Genomic DNA, 24091 nt, shown 5'->3' with positions numbered 1-24091 from the left:
GTGTCAGAATAAAGGGGAAATGCAGGTGAACTTTTTAAAAATCCAACTGTAGATCCATCAGTGAATTCAAAGACATGAATTAATGCTCAAAACAATGACATAACCTCTTCATTAAAAAAGCGACTATAGAAATGCTAGAAGAGTAGCAGAAGGATTAAATTGAATGGTTTTCAAAAGGTGAATATCAGAATAAGGAATGATATCTACAGGATCCAGAATTTATTTTCAGAGTATTCTAAAAATCTTCAATCTTAAGTATTATTCTCATTGACAGTGGAAGCATGTGGAATTCGAATGAAGACAAAAGTTGGTGTGACATGAAGAACTACCCAAGTATCAGAAGCAGATCAACTTTAAACCCTGCTGTCCCTGGATTCACTGTGCCCCCAACTTACCACTGGGAATTTCCTGAGCAAATCCTGGATAAACTTGTTGACACTGTTATACCATATTTTCCTGCCATGTAGACTTTAGTTCAAATATAGTGAAAATTTCAAAAACACATTTGTTCCTCTGGATTTTTTCCTAATTAAAACATTTGAACAAAGAATTTAGATAAGTTTATACAGCAGATTACTACATTGATATTAAGGTTTAAAAAATATTGGGTATTTTCCTTCAAATGAAAGTAATATATTTTCATTTGTAAAAGATAGCTAAAACATACAATAAAGAAGAAGAAAAATTTTAAACATCAGGCATAATCCCACAGTCCAGGTAAAAGCTTTTAGAATTTATACATATTCATCCAGTATTTTTGTTCTATGCATGACACACAGCTGTGTGTATGTATATGTGTGCGTTCACATGTGTGTGTGTATGCATTCAACAAACATTCCTTGAATGTTTACTATGATCCAGGTCTGGTTTCCAATGTCATTACAAAATTATTTAAAAGTGAAATTAATATTCCATCATCCACAGTTTAGTTAACCCAGAGCCCATATTTTTAATATATACGTTGTTTTCAAAGCTTTGTTACTATAAATACTACATTCTTTTATATATATATATGTATAGCTAAATATAAATATACATCTAAGCATATATGTGTGTGTATGTGTGTAGGCAAATTCCTAGAAGCACAAGCATCAACATTAGCAGACTTAACGTGCACTGTGTGAAACAACTCCAGTGCAGTCGTACAACTGACACAACTAGCCACAGCAAGCCCCATCTCACTGCAATCTCTTCAGCATTGGTTATTGTGGCATTTTTAATCTTTGCTAATTTGCTAAATGAACTATGATCTCACATTTAATTAGCATTACTTTATTACTCATAAAAATCAAACATATTATATGTTTATTCTCCATTTGATTTCCTCCTATTAATTGAATATTTCTATTCGTTCTCTGCTTTTCTATTAATTTGTAAGCAGTTTAAATTACATTTTAATTGAATATGTTGAACACATGAAATTGCCAATAGTTGAACAGTTTTAACAAAAATGGCAATTTATATCACTCCACCTATAATACTTCCAATATATTTTTTAGATCTCAATTTGTTGGTCAGTCTTATCATTTAAGATGCAAAGAAACTTTTGCATTTATGTGATAAAACTTATCAAAATATTTCTTTTGTGATTACCATCTTTGGTGGAATGCTTTACAAAAACTGCCAAGCCTTCCCTCACTTATATTCACCAACACCACTTCTTAGTATTTTAACCGTTTCCTTTGTTAAGAATTCAAACCTTTAATCCTTCTAGAATTTGTATTGGTATTGGTATAGAAATTTAACTTTTTTCTAAATACTCAGAAAACTGTCATAAAACCATTCCTTTCACCCAGATTTGAAACGTCTAAAATGATATCTGTATCAAAAAACTTTACTATGTTAAGAGGAGAGTTGAATTCCCTAATTACAGGCCAAGCATCATGTTTACATTTTGTTATGTTATATCATACAATATTATAAAACACCAATGACTCATTATAAAATATAAGTTGCTATTTACAAATTATCTAAAGTATGCACAGATATGGATATTACTTCAGAAAATAAAAAACACTCTGATTTTAAATTACTTATAAATTAGGAAATATTTATTACATTTTATAATGGATTTCTGCAGTTCAACTTCACTTTATGCAGAATGTATTTTCATTACAGAATGTGACTGTGGGCAAAGTTCTTTCATTGAGAAGTTATATAATCTAGAATTTCTGCATTCTAACTTTACAGAAAGTACTGTGGAGACACTTTGAGTTCAAGGTTTTTCTTAATGGATTACTATTAGAACTGCTTCTTTGTTGCTTATTATTCTAAAGAAAGACAAAACATAAGCAATTGCTCGCTCACATATATTATGTTAAAGGATTTTGGTCAATAGTTCATGCATTATTTTATTTGGAAGTAAAAATCCTCTTAATTATAAACAATTGCTGAACAAGAGAACAATACTCAAGTAGTGTTATTAAATTATTAACAACCATATTATGCTATCTGACTTTTAAAAAGTAATACGACTCTAATTTTTCTAGAAATTTTGAGTGTTTGTCACTCAATATATATTTTTTTTAGTCAATGAAGAAGATGAAATCCCAAAGAATAGCCAAAGAATTGTATGTAGGCCATTATTTCCTACGAGGCTAGTGTTTTAGGGCTGCTTCAAGTGAATCAGCACTGACTACTCAAGCAGCAATATCTAGTTCCAATATCAGTACAGTGAAGCTTCTCTGCCATGACTGCATTGTTACCTAAGTTGATGTATATTTTGAAATGAACCCTTCGGTTCAAATTGTGCTATTAAAACTCTTCCGGTGAATTATATGCATCTACACTTGAAACACCCAGAAAATAAGCCTAGTAATTTTATGCTAATCTATTAAGATAGATATTAAATATTTGCATGTAGAGCATGAAGACAATCAAACATAATCAGGCTTTTAAACAAATCATTTTGAGTAGAGAAAAAAAATTATGAGCTTACAGTACCATTAGATATTCCTTTAGCATTCTTTGCCTAGTGTTTTTACTGATAATGTTTCATTAACTTGGCAAGACTAAGCTGAGAGTATACAAAAAAAGGGAGTGTTATCCAAGAGATTTAGGGGTACAATAAAAGATGATCTACAATCATTTATAAAGGTTCTCAAAGACAATTAGAAATAGAAAAGAATAGAACAGAACAGAAATTTTATACCTTTCATAAAGTGTATGACTACGTAATGAGTCACTAAGAAACGAAGGATGCACATATCAAAGATTATACTTTCAGGAATCAGTTCTACCATATCTTCCTAGAGAAATGTGGATAAAGTTGTAGAGTAGGAACAGGTAGTTGGACAGGTATGTAGCATCAGGAGGCTTTATTTGTGCAATGCCTTCTTTTTTAAAATAATAACCAGGGTGTTGATTTCAGAGGTTCATTGGATTTGGCCATGGTCTCTCAGTTTTGTTAATTATGTGCTCAGAGTAATGCACATTTTTATCTGTAGGTGGCAGACCTTTTAAAAATCAACTTCAATCATATTCAGTATTTTATTTTGGTCTTTTTTTTTTTTTTTTTTTTTTTAGCTCCCATCCACATTAAAATGTAAGTGTGTGCTGTTCAGAGTTCTCACTAATGTTGTACAATTTAGATGATAGATTTGTCAACAAAGTGGCTCATTCTCAAAGGCCAGTGAACCCTGTCGGGATAAATGCCTTAAAAATTGTATATTGCAGGGTAATCTTTAATTATACAGAACTCACTTGACAATTTACAGTATATTGGGATTATTTGCCTTTTTCAAGCAATAAAGCATTTTACTTTTTAGATTAGGGTGACTGAGGGAAAAAAAGTGATTGGATTTGATAAATAGTTAAAGCAAAGAGCTTGCTTATTTGCAAGTAAAAGAGAAAGGTGACCATAAGGCATGCACAAATGACAACCACTTAGTATCACAAATTATTAACTGGCTAAATGGTTAAAGCAAATAACTATAAATGCAGTGACATTTTGAAAGAATGTTAATACAAAAGGAGATAAGCAAAACAAAAAAATACTGCCACCATGGTATGACTAACCACTAACCTCAATTTACCTCCACAAAAGTCTCAGATTTATATATAATACCTATGTGAAGTTCTTTGTCTTAGTCACGTTGTTTTTGGTCAAATCAGTATATAAGCTGATGTTCAACTAAGCCTTTTTGTGGGTATTGCTGATTTGTTGGAAAGGATGTTTTAACAGGGAGTATTTCAAAATGTGTATAAATAAAATATCCATAATTTTATAGTTCTGAAAACAATTTATTTCTATTCAATCTAATATCCTACTATGCCTAATATCCTTTATCACATTTCTTAGAAAAAGAATACTGGAAAGAATAAACGCTTATTTTGTTATTCTATTAGTCTTCATTTCCAATGTGGGAAATTCTTCACAAGCATCTTAAATTATGTTATCTAATTTTGAAAGATGTCTCAGTTTAATTTATGCTATTTGCAACCATATATCTCCCTCCTAAAACATAAAATACCACTAAAGAAACAAATAAAACCTACATCAACTATTTGCTGTATTATCTTAATATTTATTTATTATAAAGTATATGCACGGAATATGTGCAGTTTAGCAAATGGTAAGAAAGCACACACCCACATAACTACCGCACAGGACATTGCTGGTACCCTCGCTTGGATCAGAAGAGTTCCCTAAATTCTCCCTCCCCTCAGTTCAAACTCTTTCCTCCTTCCTAGAGTTCAGCACTCCCTGGCTTTTACAGAAGTACTTCCTTGCTTCTCTTTATAGCTTTACTATCTACAAGGCATTCCTAAACAATATAATTTAGTTTGCCTGGAATCACCCTACATGTATTCTGATGTGTCTTGATTTTTCCAGCCAATATCAATTACAGCACTAAGATTCTTCCATTTTTATCACTTCGTGTTTCATTGTATGATGGTTCTCTAATTTTCCAACTTGCTGATGGCAACTGAGTTGTTTCCAGTTTTTTGGCAAATAGAAATATTTCTCCTGTGAACCTTCTCATACATGTCTTCTGATATACGTATGCACGTATTTCTCTAGGATGTTTATCTAGAATTCCTGCTGCTTGTGCAGGGGCTATAAATTTCAACTTTTCCAGGTACTATATTCAAAAGTGTTTGTTCCAATTTGCACCCAGCACTGTATGAGGGTTGCTGCTGCTTTGGCGTTTTTGCCAATGCTTTGAATTGCTAGATATTTTAGTTTGTGCTGTTCTGATGGATCTCACTATTGGTTTAATTTGTATTTCTTTGATTACTACTGAGATTAAGCACCTTTTCATATGTTGGGCATTTAGACATATTGGGCATTTTTATTTCTTCTTTTGCCTATTTTTCTGTTTGATTATGTGAATTTTTACATTTATTTGTAGTTTTAAAAAGTCTGTTCTGAATACCGACTTTATCAATGATGTTTTGCACATTTATTCTGTCACTCTATATCCTGTCTTTTCACCCTTTATCTGATGCTTTCTGATAAACAAAACAATAACTTCCGATGTGTGCTTTTCTTGGCTTAAGGAATCCTTCTGTATTTCCAGATCATATTCCCAGGTTATTCTTTTAGAGTCTCTAATAGGATACTGATTCTTTTACCTCTTACACTTAGGCTTCGAACAATTGATTTTTGTGCATGATACGAGGTAGAGATCCAGTTTCATTTTTTACATAGAAAATCAATTTTCATAGTATACATGTATTAAAAATTTTATTTCTCTATTGTTTTGAAGTACCACTCTCACTATAAATAAAGTGTCCATATTTGTAAGCATTTGTTTCTAGGCTGTTTATTTTCTCTCATTTGTCTACTTGTCTACCCTTGCAGCAATGCCACACTTTCTGAATTAATAGAACTTTATAATCTCTAGGGCAAGTCCTCCTGCCCATTTCTCTCTTTTAAAAAGTGTTTTGACTATTCTTTGCCTTTTGCCTTTGAGAATCAACTTGTTACATTTCACACACACACATAAACACACACACAAAGCCATACAAAAAGATAACAAGAAATAAAAGCAAAACAATCGGTTGGCATTTTGATTGTGATGACATCATACTTATAAATCAATTTGGGAGTAAGGGACCGCTTTGCAATGTTGATCCTTTCAGTCCATGAGCATGGTATATCATCATCTATTTTGACCTTTGAAAATATTATTTAGCAAAGTTTCACAATTTTCCTCAGAGAGATAATGCCTATCACTTACATCCCTTATTACTGGAAACGAGATAAAAATTGATGCTGACATATAAAAATACAGTTGATTTCTGGATATTATACTGTATGTATCAGCCTGGCAAAATTCTTATTAACTCCTATCATCTGCCAATAATGATAGTTGGTTGTGTCTTTTTCAATCCTATTAACTTTATTTCTTTATCTTGCTTTTACCTAGCATTGGCTAGGATTACTAGAAAAATTCTGTATTGCAATGGTGATAGCAAATATCCTTGTCTTGTTCTTGAAAAAGTATTCTTAATCTAGAATAAGAAAAAGAAGGAAAAGAACAAGAAGGAAAGCTTTCAACATTTTACTACCATAATTTATGTTTTCTATAGATATTTTATATCACATTAAGGAAGTTCCTCCCTGAATTTCATTTTCTAAGATTTTTTTAAAAACCAGAAATAATAGATGTTGAATTTTATTAAATGATTTCCTTGCACTTATTGCAATGATCATATGATAATTTTCTTTTAATCTGTATTATGTAGTTTTTTACATGTTAACAAACCTTGCATTTCTAGAATAAATGAAGTTGGTCATAATAAATAATTATTTTATCTATTGCTGAATTGATTTGCTGATATTTTGTTGAAGATTTTTCCACTTATGATGAGAGGAAATGATGTGTATATACCCTTTTTGATACTATTTTGATATTGAGATTATATGGTCCTTATGAGTCGGGAATGTTACCTCTTCAATTCTTAAAAAAAACTTATATAAGATTAGACATATTTCTTCCTTGAGTTTGCCTGTGAAGCCATTTGGGTCTGGAATTTGTTTTGTAGGATGATATTTGATTACTGAATTACATTTCCTTTATGGTTATAGAACTATTTCTTTTTCAGTAAATTTTGCCATTATATTTTTCTAGAAATTTTTCCATACATCCAACTCTTCATATTTACTAACAAAGTTATTCAGACTATTTCTCATTAGCTGTTTCGTATCTGCACATCTGTTATGATGTCTCCTTTTTCAATCCTGATATTGTTTATAAGTTCCTCATCACTTGCTTTCTTGCTCTATCTCAATAGAGGTTTGGAAAATTTATTCGTCTTTTCCAATAATCAATTTTTGGCTTTCTTAGTCCTCTCTGTTATATAACTACTTTCCACTTGTTTATTTTGTTCTTACCTCAATTAATTTCTTTCTTCTTCTACTTTCAATTTATTTTGGAGTTTGCTTTGTAATTTCTTGAGATGAATTCTTGCCTACTTCTTCATTTTTATAATACATTTGTTTAGGTTATAATTTCCCAGTAAATGCTTCTTATAGGCATTCAACAATTGTTATATGTAGGATGTTGATTATTGTTTAGTTTGAGATATTTCTAATTTCCATTGTTATTTCTTTTTAATTGTGAAACTACATTTCTAGCTTTATTTATATTGTTTGCTTAATTTCATTATGGTACAATTTCAGTTATTTGAAAATGGCTGAGACTTGATTTACTAAGTCTTTTTTATTGACTTAGAATATGGTCAATTTTTGTAATTGTTCCGTGTGTGCTTGAAAATAATGTGAATTTTACAACTATATGCAAGGTTCTACCTATGTCCATGAGGTCAAGTTTCTTCAGCTTGTCTTTCAAAAATAAATTCTTACCAATTTTTCTCTCTATTTTATTTCAATCAATTACTAAGAGAAATGAGTCATTATCACTGCTGTTATGTATTTATTTCTCCTTGTTGTCCTGCCAATTTTCCTTAATATATTTTGAGGTTATATTATTTGAGACATTTAGATTTAAAATTATTCTATCTTCCTATTGGATCGAAACATTAATCATTTATAAAGTGAATCTTATCTCCTGCAATGGTTAGGGCTTTAAAGTCTATTTTACTTAATGGCTTATAAACACTAATTACACCTATGTCCATGTAGTATTTGCACGATATAGTTACCTTTCCACTATTATTTACCTTTTACACATGAGGAATCTGAGGCACAGTGGTTAAGGAACAAGCCCAACAATAAACGGTGTGGTGGGTAGTACAGTCAGGAGTTGAACTCAAACCATTTGTCTATGCTTCTAAACATTACACTTCTAAGTTCAAAGAGTAAAGTCAGTTTAGGTTCAGGAAGGAAAAATGCTTTCACTCTAATTTCCACAAAGATTTGTTTTCACAGATTGCTATCTGATTGTGATTTCTCACTTAGCTTAAATTCTCACTCCTCTAATATTTTAAGGTCACAAGAACACTTTTAAAAATACTTTTAAAAAGAAGGAAAAATATTCTTAATCTAGTACTGCTCTACTCAACCTCTTCCGTTTATACAGAAGAAAAAGAAGTCTGTTAAGGTTTGCATGTTGCCTTTGAAATTGACATGTGTACCAGGAACCTTCATGTGCTGGTCCCATCCCTCTGAACTGCAGCACAGTGCCTCAAACTACCCTACCCCAAAAGAGGCAGCCAGGCTGCAATAGGATCAAGATTTCTAAAGTGGTTGTGTGGCTCTACTGAGCAGCAAATCTCATTCCAACCTGACTTCAGGAAAAACAGCCAAAAAGGATGGGTAGGTAGACTGTTTCATCTCTCCTTGAATAGGCATAAATAAAGTATTTTAACAAACAGAGGCACTGAGCAACTTATGTACACCTGCTGGAATCCCATACCTTTCGTATTTCTCAAATCTTAATTTTAAATCATACTAGTGTAAAGAAAAATTGTAAACTATGAGGAAAATTAAAACTTCTCATGATTCCATGATTCTAAGCTATTTTTTATTTGATATACTTACTTTTAGGTCTTTTTTTTTCTGTTTTTACATGAATATATATGTACATGTGGATGTGGATGTGTGTGTGCATGTGTGTATGTATGTAAACACAAACTTGAAAATACCCTGTATCTTTAGTGTAGATTCTGACCTGTTTCAGTTGACATTGCATTGTGCATAATTTCATGTCTTTAAAAATTCTTTAAAAATATTTTATTGCCTACATAATATCTTATCATATGAATGTACTCAAACTTATCTCACCACTGCTCTGTTGCTGAACAGTTTAGTCAATCTCCAATTCTTCTAATTATAAATATATAAAAATGAACATATTTGCATAAATTTTGTCTCCTCCTTTAATTATTTCATTAAGTTAGATTCTTGGAAGTGAAACTGTAAGATACTGCCGGTTAGGCCCTAATATCCATTCTCCTATTCTTTCACTGTAAGAACTTCACCAAATTTATATTCCAGGATAGAAACTTATAATGTGTAACAGCTCTTTACATTTGATGTTTCCCACATTTATTAGAAATAGTAGTCCCATTTTGTCATTTGCCTTGTAATTTTATTTATACTGGTTTTTTACTTGTGAAACTAGAGAAGTTTGATGTTTACAATAATTCATTTGTGACTTATCCTATTTTTGTTAGCACAAAAAACCCATTATTCACTATATCTTCTTTTATATATTATTTCACATGTCTGTAAATATATGAAGCCTATTTATGGATATTTTATTTATTTTTTTGAGACAGAGTCTCACTCTGTTGCCCAGGCTAGAGTGCCGTGGCATCAGCCTAGCTCACAGCAACCTCAAACTCCTGGGCTCAAGCAATCCTCCTGCCTCAGCCTCCAGAGTAGCTGGGACTACAGGCATGCACCACCATGTCTGGCTAATTTTTTTCTATATATATTTTTAGTTGGCCAATTAATTTCTCTCTTATAGTAGAGACGGGGTCTCACTCTTGCTCAGGCTGGTCTCGAACTCCTGACCTCTAGCAATCCTCCCATCTCGGCCTCCTAGAGTGCTAGGACTACAGGTGTGAGCCACCGAGCCCGGCCCTATTTATGGATATTTTAATAACATTATTTAGGATTTTAACGAGTTAGTTTTTAAAGAAGGTAATGACTACCATTGGTTCTAAGGATTTTCACAAATATACTTGTATCTTGAAGTGCTAGAGACATAAGTCATAAAACTTTAAGAGCAGATTACTGAATAAATAAGTTTTAGGTCACTATGCAAGAAAACCACTTTTTCATTATGCTTTTTAGTTATCAACAAAAGATTTCTTTTTCGACCTTACTAAAGATAAACCTGTTCTCAACAGCAAAATCCCTCACCTCCAGCCTTTTCTGCAGTTAGACACACTGCAAAAACCCGTAGTTAGCCAAGGGACTGATTATAAAAGGATTTTCTTTTTTTTTTTTTTTTTGAGACAGAGTCTCGCTTTGTTGTCCAGGCTAGAGTGAGTGCCGTGGCATCAGCCTAGCTCCTGGGCTCGAGGGATCCTTCTGCCTCAGCCTCCCGAGTAGCTGGGACTACAGGCATGCGCCACCATGCCCGGCTAATTTTTTATATACATATCAGTTGGCCAATTAATTTCTTTCTATTTATAGTAGAGACGGGGTCTCGCTCTTGCTCAGGCTGGTTTTGAACTCCTGACCTTGAGCAATCCGCCCACCTCGGCCTCCTAGAGAGCTAGGATTACAGGCGTGAGCCACCGCGCCCGGCCATATAAAAGGATTTTCAACACAAGGTCTATGGTCAAACTTTCAGTTCCTGTTCCCAAGAGTATAACTTTTTTGAAAAGACAAACTATTTCATAAATACACAGATAGATGCCCACAAAATGTTTCTGCCGATAAACTGGAATGTATTTGTTTGGTCTCAGCAAAAAGGCATTTTTTGTATGTGTTAACAGAAACATACTCTGGAATACTTAATAGTCCATAGAAATTTTTCTCAGATGTATGACCTATCCATTGTAACCCAAAATATTTCTTTTGCAGCAACAACAAAAAAGAAGCAACAAATGTTTTCTAAAACATTTTTCGGTGGAGAAAAAAAAAAAAAAGCTTTCACAACTTCAAAAAAAAAGTGTATCTCATTAAGAGAATGAAAAGAAAAGAAATGTTGCTATCATCTGCCAGTTTAGAGAGATTACCTTCATAATGAGTCTCAAAATTATAATTATATTCATCTGAATATAAAAGACTACAGTTTTTGCTCCTATATGCATACATTTTATATATTTTATTTCTAAATTAAAAATAAGAGAAGGCATAGAAACTTTGATTTTTGTGAAATAGCAAATTGATTTTCCAAAAAGTGTGTATTATGTATTTTATGAACATACCTTTTTCCTACCCAGTGCGGTGCCAAAATTCTCTGTTCAGCTTTCAGAATCTTCCAGACAGATTCAAACAGGAATCATGTCATCAGTAAGAGGAATGCTGGAAAAATAAAAGTAGACCATGAACAGTGCATTGTTTTACTTACTAAATATATGAATGTATGACTTTTGGAAGTAGGACATGCCTAAGGCTTTCCAAATAAATTTATAATTAAACTATGGAACATATAAGCAATATTTATGTACGTAAATGTATGCATTTAATTTACATTAATAAATATAATAAAATTATGGTTCAGGAAGAAGAGGCATTATCTAAAAACTCAGAAGTTATTCATTCGGTCTAATTTTCATGTCACTATCCTGTAGATGTTTTAGGACAGGCTACGCTACAATAAATTCTTGTTTCTTGAAATGATTTGTGAGAGGTCTTCAGGTGTTCTCTTAGGTCTCTTCCTTGATTCCATTCGAATGTATGACAGCAATAATCAACACAGTAATTGTTGAGGTGGAGTCATTCAGCTATGTCTCCACTCATATCCCCTGCTACGTATTTCTGTGATTGCATTGCCCGGCTTAACTTTAGAAATACTGCTCCTGCCACTGTCAGGAGTGAATAAAACTCTGCCTTTGGTACCAATTTCCCCAGCCTGGACAAAAAAGGCCCCTGAGAGGCAGTAAAGATTCCAGAGAATGAGAATGATGAAAGCAGGGAATACTTATACAGTGGGAGCCACAGCCCTGGTTGGGGCTCTATCCACTATCAGTTCTACTAGAGGAAAAGTGAGTAATGTTTTAGTGCTCATTTTTATAACATCATCAATGTTGATGGTATTTTAGTAGTTTTATTATCATATTTTATCTTATCTTCATGGCGCATGATTGGTACAGAGGGATTTCACTTCATTCTAATATCTGAACTTTTGTTAATAAACACAGAAATTCAAAAGACACTCCATTGACAAAAAAAAAAAAGGATCCAGATTATTTCATCAGTATATGAATCACTCCCTTAAAGAATATTCCAAAATGAGAAAAGCCATCATTAGAAACTTTGAACATCAGAAATTATTTTGCTGAAGTAAAATAAAGAATGTCTATACACAGCAAATTTTTAGAAATTTTATTTCCATTAAAAATTTTACTTAAAAATAATATCACAGACTCTACTTTTTTTTTTCCAGTTAGGTGAAATATCACATCTAAGAGAATACCACAGTTGAGCTTACTTAAAAATGAAACAGTGAAATTTTGCCATTTTTCCATATTTGGGTGACACTGAAATTCACAGGTGGTAATTTTACCCACAAGAGGGAGCCTGTATTTTTATATTTTTGTTATAGAACTTGAAAAAACTTGAATTAAAATATAAAATTCTAAAAATGTTTGTTGATATCAACATCTTTCTGTCAGGTCAAGTTTTAAGGTAATCACATTTCAGTTGGCATATTGTTCTTCAATCATAACATCACTATGGTAAAAGATTGGAAAGATAATTGGAACCAAAAAAATTTTTTTACCTATATTATAATTAGGTTTTTTCAGATATAAGAATGAAGATGTAGTTGCCAAAGCAGCCTAGGAGAAAATTCCTTTTAGGCGGTAGCAACATTAGTTGTGTGAAATTGACTAGAATTATGACAGCTTTGCACCTAAATTTAATTACATAGTGGTGAAATGATATTTCAGTCATCTCTCATCATAAAAGGGGCTTGCACAAACCAATAATTTTCTACATATTTATGACACAGGAAACACCCTACTTTAAATATTACTAAGATCTCTAATGTCATTAACATCACTTAAAACTTGCCTAATAAATGTTACAATTGTAATGATACCATAGTGAACTTTCCTTCTTAGGACTAGGAGGGAAAAAAAAATCTTTTTTCTTAAAAAAAAAAAAAAAAAGAAAAATTGAAGCTCCATCCCTTCCTATTCTGTAATCTCCCTAAATAATACCTTAAGTTGCTAAGACTCTCTAAATAAATAAATATGTCTGGGTTTTGTAAAAATGAAATGATTTCATCAACTTAAAAACTACCTTCTAAAAAAATAATTTTGCCAACTCTTATCAACCCAGAATGATCTGTTCTATCACATTCAGAGACACAGTAATAACTGAGCTGAAATTTGTTTTCTGACCCCCTGTAAACTGCAGGGAAGACAGATGATAAGAGTTCTGTCCCTTTCTCCCAGAGTCCTTGTCTCAGCTTCTAGAATACATTATATAACACAGGCAGGGAGTTGAGGAAAGGGTTAACTGCTGCTCTTCCTTCTGGAATTTCCAACCTACCCATTAAATCATTGTTTTTTCTCCCACTAGGGACTGTGAATCTAATGGACCTAAAATCAATACCTTATAAATGACATAAAAAATATATTCATTTTATGGACTAATGTACCCTAGTGTCTGAATCCTATTTACACCCTCTGCTTTAAAAAGGAACGACAGACCCATTTCTGCCAGTAAAAGGTTACTCAGTCACTCTGGTGACATGCCGCAGAAAGCACTGTCATACTAAAGTGCAGCACGAGGGAAAGATTGGTAGCTGCAAAAACACTATTGCAGAAACTTTACACATGATGCGGTGAACTTGCTTTAACAAACACAATTAGGGAGGAGGGTGCAGGTACCTTCCAAGATGTTAGCCATGTTTGGAGGTGGTTTTAAAGTTCTCTGTTTCATTATCTTGTTTCATAACATGTATATGGTATGAAATGTTGAGCATATCAAATATCACATACTGGTATTTTAGAAACAAGCACAACTTCCACTTAATAGTGAATTCTATAATGATTGAAGAAAACTGCATTAAAAAATCCTAAGAGGCAGAAATGCTCACTAACATATCAGCCAAATAGACATAGTGTGACATCAAGCCACATTGAACTACAGGCAGAAGCAAGCTCTGGGGAGACGGAGGGCAATTCATTGAACAGATTCAACAGGGAAACAACCAAAAAAGGTTAACTATCTCTTGGTCTTTTATCATATTGAGAAAATATGCCAATGAGAAGGTTTTATATTTACAAAATATTCTCCAAACCAAGGACCAACCTACTTACTTAAAAAGCCATTCTTATTACTTGAAAGTATTATGCTTACTTAAAAAAAAAAAAAACCCACCTCACTTTATATAAGTAACTTTATTTTGAGAATATCTTCTTCTACATTTAATATTTTAAAGACATCAAATATAGAGCAACTCTGTAAAATGCAATGATACCTTCAATGCAGAGATGAAAGTATGAAAAAAAGAGAGAGAAGAAAACTAAAAACTGAAGACCTTTTCTCTTTGGAAAAATATCACTTGACTTACTTTTTGTTTCAATGGGCACAAATCTAAATAGTCAGAGAATAATGAATAAGAAAAGCAACTTTAAAACATCTAGCAACAGGTCACCATGAGATTTCCTGTTCAGTTTTACTGGCTTAAAATCCATATAGTTATAAAACAAAATTACAAAAACAAAACAAAACAAAACAAAAAAACACCAAAAAACAACAACAACAAAAAAAAACAGTTGTTCTTTATTCCATTTGCTAAGCAGAGTCATTTATCCCCTATTAGATAAAGTATAATAGACTCTACGGAAAGGGTCATTGGCCTTCCATTTAATGATATTGCCAGCCCCAATCTGCATTTTCCCGGCAATGTCCCTCAACACAGAATAAATGGCTGATCTCTTCACAATAACAGCTGATTTCTATTTATTAAGCTAAAAAGGTCACCATTTTCTACGGCTGGGCCGCCCTGCACTATTGATAATTTTATGCATAAACAAATGGCAAATTTGTGCCACATAAATATGCATTAGCAATTACTTTTTCCTCGGGCAACGCTCACCGCATGCAAATGTGTACCTCGCAGGGCCTGGTAGCTTTTGTTTTAGCTCTTGAACAGTGAAACAAAAGAGCACAATAAACAATTTTTAAATTGCCAATCAATAAGCAATGCAAATGCAAAAAGGTAAATGGCAAGAAACTTGCTCAGAAACAAAACAAAAGTGAAGTGGGAGGGGGGATGGGGGAAGGATTTTGTTTTTTATATTATTTCATTTCTTTCCCTTTGATAATGAAAAGGCTAAAGTACTCTTGACACAGAACAGCTAGCTAGGCTGGTACCAAAGCAGATGCCAGATGGGGAAAGTAGAAAACATACACATGTTGAGTAAACACACACACTCATCCCAAAAAGGGGGTAAGGGAGAAACTGTGCTCCTATATGTGATTTCGGAGGTATCGCCTACTCAAAATTGCTGATTTTCAATTTCAGGCATTCAAAGGATTTTAAATCTGAGAGTTGCTACAGAGATCCGTAACCAAATCTTGATTCCATAGCATTTCGCTATGCTGTTGCTTCCTAATGTCACCTTCCTCCAAAAAAAGGAATAGACATGGTCAATAAACATGATATCTTTTAGGAACACAAGGAAAAGGGGTAAATGGAATATCTAAATAAGAAATGAAAAGCATCTCACCAAATGTTTAGGACTAAAAGCCCTGATCTCAAAACACTTCAAGAATGGTGTCAGGTGTAAGGACAGAGAGATAAAGGGCTAGTAAGGAAAGAAGCAACAGGCATAAGAGAAAGCCTAGGGAAAAAAAAACAAAAAAAACAGTGCGATGTAATGTGACCAGGAAAGTGAATAATAATAAATCAAGAAAACCTCCGGCTCCTCCTGAAGACAAAGGCAGGCACCCCAACAATTGCCACACCTGGGGGAGGAGGGGACACCCTACCAATCTACCAATCAGAACTTAGTGTGCCAACTGCAAAAGAATGCAGAGGATTCCCCAGCCCATGGGCCAAGCAACACAGGTACAATAAGGTCTAAAAGGCGACCTAGAATAATCTAAAGTTAATTATCATGTTATTAGCTTAAATCTATATTGCAGTTCACTCCTCCCCGCCATGGGCTTTCAGAAAGGCTCGTGGAAACTCAGCATGTGCAGTAAGACTCGGGTTCTATGACTCCCAACTGTCCATCAAAGTGGTTGATGGTGACATTTGAACCACGAGCAGGGCTCAGCCGAAACGCCATAAAACATGACCCCAGACCATTACCAAGGCCCTTTTTGTTACAACAGGGGGTCTGTTCATCACCTATGGTGAACATATCTTTTTCTTGCTCTGTAAATCTATCTTGTCCTTCCTCAATAAACTCCATTTCACGCTTGCCTTGCTTCTGGTGTGTCTGGTCATTCTTTGGCCAAGAGCACACCAAGAACTGAGAACAGAGTACAAGCCAACATTTTGGTGCTGCAACTGGGATCACTCTGTCCAGGTAAGCCAGCTCGCCTTTTCCCATGGGAAAATCCCACATTGTCCTATGGGATTGTCCCAGGAGGGGAGCCGGTCCCCAGCCCGGATCATGGTACAACACTGAAGGAGCCTGCTACTCTTAGCCCCCCGGCAGATAACTACCCCTGGACTCAAGCCAAGGGTAACCTTCCTGGTGGCAGGTGGCCAGTAAATTTCCTTCTGGATACAGGAGCCTCCTACTCTGTCCTCTTCACCTACTACGGAAAACAGAGCACTCAATCCCGTATGGTCACCGGAGTCTCCAGGTCCCCACCAAGCAATTCTTTACTCTCCCTTTGCTTTGTTCGTGGGAAGATGCGATCATTGAACATTCACTTCTGGTAATTTCTACTTGTCCTGTCAACCTGCTAGGAGGTGACCTACCTTCTAAGTGGTGAGCATGGGTTTCTTTCTACCCTCAGGAGGAACCCAGCCTCACTGACCTCTTCACAGACTCAGAGGTCTTGGGCTAAGATCAACAGGACTGTAGTTTGGGACATTGGTTCCCCAGGGCGCACCAGAATGGCCCAGCCAGTTATGGTCCATCTGAAACCACAGCAGGGATATCTCCGTGTTAAACAACATCCCTTGTGACCTGAGGCTCAGGTCTTGAACCCCTACTAAGAAAATTCCTAGTTTCAGGTCCACTTATCCTGACTTACTCTCCTTGCAACACCCCTATTTCACCTGTCAGATAAAGGACGGCACCTATTGATTGGTGCAAGACTTGAGGACAGTCAATGAGGCAATAATGCCTTTGCACCCTATAGTGCCCAATCCTTATATGCTACAGAACAACATTCCCCCCAAAACCACTCATTACAGCATATTGGACCTAAAGGATACTTCCTTTTGCATCCCTCTCCACCCTGGCTGCCAAAATGTATTCAATTTTGAATGGATGTCCCTACATGACATACCCCACCAATTAACCTAGACAGTGTTGCCACAAGGGTTCAGGGACAGCTCTCACCTTTTCAGCCAGGCCTTAGGAAAAGATCTAGACAACCTCCAACTCTACCGGGGTGTAGGACTTCAATATGTTGATGACCTACTGACCTGCTCCCTGAGCTTAGAGGAGGTATAAGAAACATGCCATTCAAGTCCTATGATTCCTGGCTGACAGCGGGTACAGGGTGTCCTGTCCCAAAGCCCAACTGGCTCTACCTACCCGGGGCTTGTTCTCACCCCTGGAAAATGAGAGCTGTTTCTGGAATGTGCCCAGGCCCTAGTTCATCTGCCTGAACCCACCACTCAACCCCTGCTACACTCTTTTCTTGGGCTTACGGTATTTAGACACCTAATCATGGACTTCTGGCTGAGCCCCTTTATAAAAGCCTAAAGGGAAACCCTAATAAGAAACCTCTAATATGGGGGCCTAAACAAAAACAGCTATTCAGATGTTAAAGAAAGCTTTGCTCTAAGCTCTAGTCCTGGGCCTACCACACCCTCAGAGAGCCTTCTTTTTATCTGCTTATGAGTGACAGGAAATAGCTTTGGGGGTGTTAGCACAGGTTTAGGGGCCACAGTTACAACCAGTGGCCTATTTATCCAAAAAAAATTGGACCCCACAGCTACAAGATGGCCTGCCTCTTTGGGGACAGTAACAGCCATATCTTTACTCTAACCAGAGCCCACTAAATTCCCTATGGGAGCTTCCCTTACTGTTAGAACCTTCCACCAGGTCTCCGAGTTCTTCCAGGTAGGAGTGAGAAAATGGAGCTCAGAGAGCTGCCTGTTAAAATTCCAGGCTATGTTAATGGAAACCACTGACTTAAAAATTGAGACCTTCTCTGGACTTAACCCCACCACAGAAGAAACAATAAGGGAACCTAGTGGAGAGATTATATATATTATATATTATGTACTCCACCACTACCTTCCCTGGGCAGATCTATCCTCAAATCCTATGCCTCAGGCCCATCAGTGGCTTACTGATGGCAGCAGTTTTGTTAAGGATGGGGAACAGCATGCAGGCTACCCCATAGTGACTGAGGGTCTAAAAGTGGGGAGGCCCAGGCTTTACCAACAAATCGCCCAGTTAGCCAAACTCATAGCCCTAACCCCAACTCTCCAGTTAACCAAAGACAAGAGGGTGACCACCTATATAGACTCTAAATATGCTCACTTGGTGTTACATGCCCATGTGTCTATTCAGAGAGAACAAGGATTCCTTATCACTCAAGAAATGCCAATTAAATATGGACAACAGATTCATGCTCTTTTAAAAGCCATTCAGGAATGAGCTGAAGTGGCGGCCATCCATTATAAGTGACTTCAAAAGGGAACTGATCTCATAGCTCAAGGCAACAGGGCTGCAGATGCGGCTGCCAAACAGGCAGGGACGGGCGAATTGTTTCCTAACCTAGCTGGAGCCCTAACCCCCTCTAATCCCACTCTCCCCATTCCAGTTTACTCCACCTCAGAAATATCTGATAGGTTGACTCAAGGGCACCGCTTGAGCCCCTCTGGATGGTTGGTTAAAGGAAACCTCTACCTATTACCACCTGAAAAAGTCAAAAACTTAGTAAAAGCCACCCGTAATGTTACCCACTTTGGCCCAAAGCCACTTAGACATGTCCTGGAACAACATTGTGTTTCTCCTTTACTAATCTCCACTAGTAAACCGGTCACCTCACTCCATACTATCTCCAAACCACTAATCCTCCAAGGGCTCTGAGGGCAAAACTTGCCTCTATAGCCCAACAAAAGGGGGCATAGCCTGGTGAGGACTGACAGATTTCACCCAAATGTCTTCCTATAGAAGATTCAAGTACTTACTAGTGTTTATTGACACTTTTAGTCATTGGGTTGAAGCTTTTCCTTACAGGACTGAAAAGGCTGCTGAGGTTCTCTGAAGACTTCTAGAGGAACTCATACCTCATTTTGGCCTTCCCTATTCCTTACAGAGTGACAACGGTCCTGCCTTTGCTTCACAGGTACAGCAGGGAGTCTCTAAGGGCCCTGTAGATCTCTTACCATCTGCATTGCGCCCAGAGACCTCAATCATTAGCCCAGGTGGAGCAAGTTAACCAGAGCCTCGAGCTCACCCTCCATAAGATGACCCAGGAGACCAGACTCAGTTGATTACTTCTCCCAGTTGGTCTTTTGCATTTACACATTGCAGCTAATGGCCCCATTTCTTTGAGTGCTTTCAAAATGCTGAATGGCCGACCTTTTTCTCTGATCACTCTGGATTTTGAGTTTCAGGAAACAACTGAACACAAACATGCCCTTCAAGTAGCTCAGTTCTTACGGACACTGCAAGAACACAAGCTACCACCTAGAGACCCTTCTTCCCTAGGCCTCTCTGTCAGCTGGGTGACTTACTGCTCATCAGACAGTGGAAGGCAGGGTCTCCCACATCCCAGCTAACCCCAGTGTGGAAAAGTCCTTACCTAGTCTTACTTTCTACCCCAACTGCTACCAAGGTCCCAGGGATACCTGCTTAAATCCATCATTCTCGGTGAAGTCATAAAAGGACCAAAATGAAGCTCATATGCGCCACCCCCCACACGAGGACTCTAACACCAGAGGCAAATACCTGTATACTCCCTTGGAGGATGTCCAGTACCTTTTCAAGCGGACTTCTCCTGCAGTGGCTCCTCTAGATAAATAAACAAACTGCTTGCCAATAGGCAAGACACCTTTCGCCCTGACAAACCAAACCACACATACCCTGTGGCTCAACCAAACCTACTGGATATGCCTGCCCACTAAGTCATGGGGCTTTACCCAACCAATGATGTGGGAAACATGGGAAAAAGTCTCTCTTACTATGGAACAACATTCCACCACCTCACATACTTGGGATGCCCACACCTGCAATCAGATGGTTACAAAAATCCAACGGATCTGGTCTTTCCCCTCCGGGGCCATATATGTTTACCTTAATAACGTGGCCCAGGACACCTTTCCCGTGTGTGTTACTCACACCTACGGACAGGGCCCACCTGCAGGGACCCTGCCTACTTCTCAATGCGTACCTGATTTTGTCATCCTTTAACCTCCCATGAGAAACACCAGTAAGAGCCTCAACTTTTGTAAACTTCCGGTCACTTGCTGGGAGCCTGACTTTGCTTTTCTTGAACCAAAAAATTACATCTTGGCCAGATTTCCCCAGACTCCAATGCTTTGGACTGCCCTTCCTACCCTTACGAGCCAGTTTTTTTAGGGACATCCACAGCAGGAGATTAACTCCCTGGTGGGCCCTGCTAGCGAGACATCCTGTCCCACCCTTTGGTGCACAAACAAAGCAGAATTACACTTCAGTCAGGGGAAGGGCTCTCGAATTCTGGAAAAGATCAATTCCTCCCTTGTCCACCTCTCAATTGATCCCTTACTCAGAGCCATGTTATCAGCCCAGGGAGTTAAATGGTATGACATCAAACTCCAGAAAAGAGGACCTCACACAACAGCGAATCAGCTCCTATCCTACTAGCCAAAATCCAGTTCTCTGCCTAACTTCCTCGGGAGCAGGGGATATACTGGGTGTGGGCACCCGAGCATACTGGGTGCTACTGTCTTACTGGAGAGGCTACTGCTCCCTGGGCCTAGTACATCCAGATATTCAAATCGCACAGGATTCATCCACCTTGCCTTTCCCTGTCTACACACACAGATGCTTCCCTTAATTCCCTGTTTTGCCTTTATGAAAACAGTAACTGCTGCCGAAACAGCCACAGGAGGTCCTGGGCCTACAGCAGCCTTTGGCTGGGGAGACAGCACAAGCCCTGGTGAAAACTAGCCATACACTTGCCCTCTTACAAAAACAGTAGGATTCGCTGGTGGAGGTCACGTTACAAAATAGGTGGGACCTGGATCTTCTAACTGCAGCAAAAGGGCACACCTGCTTGTTCTTTTAAAAAAAAAATAGTGCTACTTCTTTGTTGACAAGTCAGGACAGGTTCAGGACAACATCAATGCCATCCTACAGTCAGCCTCCACTCTCCAGACATGAGACACGATCTCTAGGCCCTAGTAGATGTCCTTAATACTCACCTTGGTCACCCTGTTACTTTGCATCCTGGAAATTCTCATACTGGGACGGATCCTCATAAGTTTTCTAACTAAATTTGTTCATCCTGTCTAGGGGCCATCAAGCTATAAATGGTCCTGTATTCTCTGCCAGCCCCAGCGCCTACCACCTCCTCACACCTGCAACTACAACAATCTACTGAGAATATACACCAAAGTCCCTTGGAGAGACCCCTGGAGAAACTGTAATAAACTACCCTAATAGGGATCATCAGCCCCACTCAGCAGGAAATAGAAAGATGAGTCAACACCCCTACCCAACTATTTGCACCTCTAAATTAAAAAGTGGGGAAATGCTAAATTAAAAAGTGAGGAAATGTTAAGTAGACAAGGAGGGACCGCCAGACTCTCCTGGGGACAAAGGTGGGAGCCCCAAGCAATTTCCACACCTGAGGGAGGAGGGAACACCCTACCAATCTACCAATCAGAACTTAGTGCGCCAACTGCAAAAGAATGCAGAGGATTCCCTAGCTCATGGGCCAAGCAACACAGGTACAATAGGGTCTAAAAGGTGACCTAGAAGAGCCTAAGGCTAATTATCATGTCATTAGCTTAGATTTACATTGCAGTTCACCCTTCCTAATGGGCTTTCAAAGAGGCTCATGGGAAATCCACATACGTACAAGATGCAGGTTATATAACTCCCAAGTGTCCATCAAAGTGATTCGATGGTGATGTTTAAACCATAAGGAGGCCAGCCTAGACACTACAGAACAAGACCCCAGACGATAACCAAGAACATTTTTGCTACATCTGGGCATCCATTCATCATCTGTGGTGAACATATCTTGCTCTTACTCTTGTGAACCTATCTTGTCCTCCCTCAATAAACTCGGTTTCACACTTGCCTTGCTTTGGGTGCGTCCGGTCATTCTTCGGCCAAGAGAGCACACCAAGAACCGACAACAGACTATGACCTGACAAGGAGATTATTTTAGTGCTATTTACCAAGCACTGTTCTAAGTGCTTTGTGCTTAGATCCATTATACTTCACCTTCATAAAAATCTCTAACTAACATCAGGACTCTCAGTGCTGCTCCCATTTATCAGTGCAGAGGAACAGGGAGATTAAGAAACTTGGCCAGTTAATTAGGGCAGTGCTAGATCGGGGCCTTGACCCCATCTGAAGCTAGCACCTGCAAGCGACACCACTGCTGTCACTGCCCTCTTCTCCTTAAAACTTAACCTTGTTGACCCGACTGAAAAATCGCCTCTGACATGTGTAGGTGGCTTTGCCTTTGCATAAATAAGTCAGACTGTATTTATAAAATTTAAATTCAGGGCTTATGCAAGTTTCTTTAACCAAGTAATTGAAATGCTTTGGCTTCCGCAAAATGTGCAAATAGGAATTTGTGTGTTAGTACAGACGTACCTTAGTGCGTGAGTGCATGTGCACTGAGAACATGCCATGGTCTTAATCATCGTTGGAGAATAGAAAAACACTTCGTGATCCCATCTTGATCTTAACATAATTACAGGTTTTACTATTATTCCACAAAGGATTAACAAGTCTTAGCCACAAAGTAGCAAAAATAAATATATAAACTATTCTGGGACTAAATGCAAATAGGCAAACCTGGAAATCTAAAACCAGCAAGTAGCTCTGTCTTGCTCAGAGCCAAGAGAGACTTCACAGCGATCTCTTTAGAATCCTGATATGGATACTAAAAGTCAAACTTCTTCTTTAGAGAAGGCCATGAAACTTCTCCCAGCAGTATTTTCCCCTGATAATATCAGAGGTGGAAAGCCACGTATTGCTAGCAGATACAGTGTCTTTGTGTGAATAAGAAAGAAATAGCTCCCGTGGATGGATCATTCGGAAAATGTCCTACCTGAACAATCATACGTGATGGCCCTTGGAAACACTATAGTTTCCTTAGTTAGAAAAGTCTTACTTTTAATATTAAACCCCATCTTTTTTAGAGTTAAAGGTTTTTAAGAACAACGTGCCTACTTCTTAATTATAAAATCAGTATAGATGCATTCTAATATGATAGCAATACCTTACATGCTAATTCAAATAATTACATAGCTAATGTATACCTACTTTATTAGGTTTTGTTTAAATTTTCAGTCTTTATGACTGAATGTATAAAAAATTGGAGTATGGTTTTCTTTATTATCAACTAAATGCAACAAATACGTGCTGAAAGTCATTACTTTATAACAGGCCAAAGTTTTAATCATAGTTTTTCCTTGCCCAATTTCGCATTCTCTCTATGCAAGGTAAGTAATGCCAAACAAAACCATGACTATACCAACTGAAGTAGGGTCCATCTGACATTTATAAGGACTTGCAAACTCTATGATGTAAATGGAAGTGCACAGGAAGTGTGTAAAAAACGGGGTATATTCTATGGGCATTGCAGTGTCCAAAGGCTCATGATGGCTAGAGGCTGGGTGAAATAATCACATTGTTTGCCCCAATGCCATTTTTGTGGCACCAAAATTAG

The 24091-nt window shown here is 37.1% G+C and overlaps 1 protein-coding gene across 5 annotated transcripts in view; it reads right to left on the bottom strand.

Annotated features, from left to right (window-relative positions):
• Positions 1–24091, bottom strand: part of SOX5 (SRY-box transcription factor 5) — a 1016716-nt gene that overhangs the window by 740331 nt on the left and 252294 nt on the right. For all 5 annotated transcript variants that reach the window (XM_076007578.1, XM_076007575.1, XM_076007577.1 and 2 more), the window contains exon 4: positions 11296–11392. The gene's annotated coding sequence lies outside the window, so the exon portion shown is untranslated. The remainder of the gene's footprint in view (positions 1–11295; positions 11393–24091) is intronic.

This window comes from Microcebus murinus, chromosome 10 (assembly GCF_040939455.1).
Source record: "Microcebus murinus isolate Inina chromosome 10, M.murinus_Inina_mat1.0, whole genome shotgun sequence".
Taxonomy (NCBI): domain Eukaryota; kingdom Metazoa; phylum Chordata; class Mammalia; order Primates; family Cheirogaleidae; genus Microcebus; species Microcebus murinus.
This window is presented reverse-complemented; position numbering and strand designations above follow the sequence as displayed.